Consider the following 5,121-nt stretch of genomic DNA (forward strand, 5'->3'; position numbering starts at 1 on the left):
TAGTGATAGAAGCCCATTCTTTCACAATGTGTTTTTTTAATTAATCTTCCTCGTTTAGGTGATCGGCTATATTAAGAACCATAATCTTAATAAAATGTATTTAATTCACTAACTTTTGTGAGCTAATTTTACACTTTGAATAAGTATTATATGTATTCTATTATTATTATTATTATTATTATTATTACTATTATTATTATTAAATAAATTTGTATGCTTCCCTTCATTACAGAGCGATTTACAACATAACAAATGCAAAAATGAGAACACAAAATACATAATAAAACAAGCAAGAAAGCAAGCCAATACCCCCCCCCCCAAAAAAAACATTTAAAAAGCCATAAAAAAATTAATCAGCCAGAGCTCTGGTTAAAGAGAAACGTTTTTTCACCTGGCGCCTAAAGATATGTAATGAAGGCTCCAGGCAAGGCTCCACAAGTGGGGAGCCATTGCAGAAAAGTTCTCGTGTGGCCTCCCTCTGGACCTCTTGTGGAGGGGGCACATGAAGAAGGGCCTCAGATGATGATTGCAGGGTCCAGGGCAGTTCTTATGAATGGTCCTTGAGTTCTCTTATTTGAAAAAGCAGTTGTTACCTTTTGGGTGTCATCAAATATATAGTATTATCGTATTTAAATTCTGCAGCAAATTTTCTTATTACACATTTATTTCCAGCACTCCAGCTCTCCAGATGTGTTAAAAGTGTCTTCACATTCAATTTATGCATTCCCAATATCACTTTTTATTTGCATGGGTATTTGCTGATTCATTGCTACATGTACACACAAGCTCCCACCCCAGCTGTTGTAGAAGCTAGATTTGACACATTTTGAGCCTTCTAACTTGATGGCGCTGTGGGTTAAACCACAGAGCCTTGGGATTGCCGATCAGAAGGCCGGCAGTTCGAATCCCTGCAACGGGGTAGGCTCCCGTTGCTCGGTCCCAGCTCCTGCCAACCTAGCAGTTCGAAAGCATGTCAAAGTGCAAGTAGATAAATAGGAACCGCTACAGTGGGAGGGTAAATGGCATTTCCGTGTGCTGCTCTGGTTCGCCAGAAGCGGCTTTGTCATGCTGGCCACATGACCTGGAAGCTGTACGCTTGGCCAGTAACGCGAGATGAGCGCCGCAACCCCAGAGTCAGTCACGACTGGACCTAATGGTCAGGGGTCCCCTTTACCTTTACTTAACTTGATGATTGCTACTGACTACTCCTTGATGACTGCTACAAGTGGAAAATTCTGTAGATTCTTTCTGTGAAAGAACATCACACTACTATTATAGGTATTTCTTTGAAGCAAAGAGAGATTGTTTTCTGGTTTTAAACATTGTTGAAATAGTTCTTGGATTTTATTTGCTGCTCCACTGATTGCTGCAGCTTCATGTTTTTGTTTTGCTGCTTGATGAATGCTTCTAAGTAGCTAAATGTTTTCAGTATTTTAATTGTTTGAAATTGTGTTAATGTGAAGTTTCTTTGTTTTGGATATGTTGGACAATAATGGCTTTACGGTACCTAAAACTGCATAACTAACAAACTAGCTAAACATACCGCCCACCACTCCGTAGAAATCTGAAATTATGAACATGCTGCAACCATTAAGGCAATGCAATCCTCACATACATATCTACAAAGAAGTAAGCCCCATTGAATTCCACTTAACTTCTTCCTAGGTGAGTGTGTATGAAACTGCAGTCTAAATCCCAATGCCTCTGCAGATAATTGGACACTATGGCCATTTCCAAACCACAGTGGTGCCTCGCTTAACGAATGCCCTGCTTAACGAAATTGCCACTTAACGAAAGGATTTTTCGAGCGGAGGTTGCCTCGCTAGACGAATTCGTTTTATGAAAAATTCGTCTAGCGAATCGCGGTTTCCCATAGGAATGCATTGAAATTCAATTAATGCGTTCCTATGGGCAAAAAAAAATTCAAAATTTTTTCAATGCATTCCTATGGGATTCGCTAGACGAATTTTTCGTTATAAGAAAAGACCCATGGAACGAATTAAATTCATCTAGCGAGGCACCACTGCACCTGTTTTTGTTAATAGATGTCTTACCTTACCTTCACTACAGGGTCCCAGGGCAGGTTGCAACAACAGAAACAGTTCAGTGTAAAAAAGACCAAGCAACCATATACAACAGTTTTGAACACTTATCCTGATTTGTCAGTTTCTGGAGGGCGGAGGAAGTGGGTTTGTTGTTTAAAAGTGCCAAATCCGCTTTTCCTGATTATGTGATTGAATCTTACCCACAAAGCGGTAACAGTTTGGATGTACATCCAATGTGGTTCCCGCCAGATGATGTTGAACTACAACTGCCATCATCCCTGATCAATGGCCATGCTTCCCCAGCTAAGGAAGGCACACAACTGATAGTAATTCCTTCTTGTTAAAAGCATACACTTACAGCATCTCCTAAGGTACCCCAAATGCATATGTGCACATGCTTCTAGTCTCTAGACAGCTTCTCCCAGGTCTGTGCCCTGCAGAGCAGTTGCAGCAACAGTGGGACCACACACACCATCTTATGTATCCTCATCTGATGGTACATAACAAAGTATGTATGCACCCAACCTGAAGCTTCTTACATGGAAACCATGGCTGCTCTTTCCTCTTTGAGCCTCTCCTAATTCTAGGAGACATTGGGGTGGGGGTGGCGGGGATTTGACTGGCCCATCCCTCACCTGAACAGTCTTTTATCCCACCTCTGACTTGTCCTGCATGCCCACCTTTGTCTCCAACATCTCAGACCCTTACATTCTCCACTTCCCTTGCAGGCAGCACAAACCCCATTAACTGCTTTCCTCCTCTCCTGCATCAGTTGCCTTACTGGCCCCCTGTCTCCGCCACACGCTCGTCAAGAGCCCCTGACATCAAAACCTGTGTTACACAAGAAGTGTAGTTTTCCTAGCAAAGAAGAATACTTGAGAGATAATCCTGGTCTGTAGAAAGCCAGGGTAGAATTATCTGGCAGCTCTGGGGTGGAATATGTGGACTGTTCAGTGTTAGTAAAGAGCAAATTTGCTGAGACACTGATGGAGCCAAGACAGAATTTGTTGAGTAAGAGGAAAAGTTAGTAGAATATGACAGGTAATGAGTGCAGCCTGGAAAATCTGGAAGGTCCAGAAATTATACTGCATTTAATACAACAGGGTCAAACTGGAGCAAGCACTGGGTTTGAAGACAAATCATGCAAAACCAACTTCTTCCTGATGGCCAAAAGGAAACAAAAAAGATGCCCTAAATAGCATGTTTATATAATTCCCCCTCTTTTAAATTCTGTTATATAATTCTAATTACATTGGTTCCTTATGAGTCTTTCTGTATTACAGTACTTTGTATATTAGGAAAGGCATCATGCAATTCTGTCCTGTGTCTGAACTTCTACTTAGCTTGCATTGGACTGCATAATGAATGGTTGGTGAGTTACATTTTTGACCCAAACATGCAGGCTTCCCTTTGTTCTCTAGCCCTCCTTGCAGCCTGCATGTGGCCTTCAAGGCTCCTTCCAGATGGCAATTGTTGACGGCCTTTTACAGTGGCAATCCATAGGATATCTGTTTCACCCAACATGTGTCTATTGATTGTTATGAATGCAGCAGGTGACAAAAGGAAAATACATACAGTATATTTAATGAACAGGCCTAATCTTAGATGTGTTGCTTGGAAGACATATACAGGGTTGCCATATTTCAAACAGTGAGCTTTGGAGGGGGGGCAAAAAGGAGACAGAGGGAGGAACGCAGTGGCTGATGGAAAATCGGCAAGCACGGCACTACTGCTGTCCGGATTTTCCCAGACATTTTGCCGATTTACGCCCGGACACTGCTGCGAACTGCAATATTCTGGATGTGCGACATGCAAAGGCATAACGTGGGTTGGCAGTTTGAATCGGAGGCTGCAGAAATGGGAGAAACGTTACCTTCTTGGAGTGTAATGCTGGAAGCCCCTCCACTATCATCTTCTTTTGCGATCACTCGTAGCCGAGTAAGATTGTCTTCCATAAACACGGTTTTAACAATGAGTCCATAAGTGACTGTGGAGGCCAATTCTGGATCCACACGTCCTTCCACAGTGGGGACATTGGTTTCTGGGTGGAAGTTGATCACGGTGTGGATTTGCCAAGCGTGCCTTCCTCTTAGTACATTTCTCCCTTGCGTCCTGAGTTCGAGTATCTTCAAAGCCCATGACACCTTTGGTAAAGGCTGTTCTCCAACTGGAGCGCTCGCAAGCCAGTGTTTCCCAGTTGTCAGTGTTTATACTACATTTTTTTAAGATTTGCGTTGAGACAGTCTTTGAACCTCTTTTGTTGACCACCAGTATTACGCTTTCCATTTTTAAGTTCGGAATAGTTTCTTTGGAAGACGATCATCAGAAATCCGCACAACATGACCAGTCCAAAGAAGTTGGTGTTGAATAATCATTGCTTCAACACTGTTGATCTTTGCTTCTTCCAGTACACTGATATTAGTTCGCCTGTCTTCCCAAGTGATGTGTAAAATTTTTCAGAGATACTGTTGGTGGAATCTTTCAAGGAGTTGGAGATGGCGTTTATAAGTGGTCCATTTCACAAGCATACAGTAAGGTTGGTAGTACAATAGCTTTGTAAACAAGCATTTTGGTTTCCCTGTGAATGTTCCAGTCCTCAAACACTCTGAAATAAACCACATGCCATAAAGACACCACAGTCTCTGCTGTGCCTCATCTCCAAAGGCATCACAAGCCCTGGGTAAGTGCCTAGACCCCTGAATCTTGCACAGCTCAGAGATTGTGGTGGCATGTAACAATACGGTGTTTGGAACACATATATAAATTGCATCTGTGTGTAGGATTGAGAAACCGCCTGAAGGGGTCAATTAAAAAACGAGGTTAAAGGTAAGAATGTGAGGATTCTTACATCAAAGAGGGTTAGACCTCTCTCCAACCCCCACCTTTGCTTGCTGGCTTGTCTTGGTTTGAATTGCTACCTCTTTTGAGTAATGAAGCGATGACGCCATGACTGAACACAGCTACCTCATAACATTTCACGACTGGGGTGGGGTGGGGAAAGGGCGTTTCCAGGCAGTCACATCCCTCAGGACTCCATTTCCCAGAGATCCCCGCGCACACCTTAACCCCTCCCTGC

This window comes from Zootoca vivipara, chromosome 3 (assembly GCF_963506605.1).
Source record: "Zootoca vivipara chromosome 3, rZooViv1.1, whole genome shotgun sequence".
Lineage (NCBI taxonomy): Eukaryota > Metazoa > Chordata > Lepidosauria > Squamata > Lacertidae > Zootoca > Zootoca vivipara.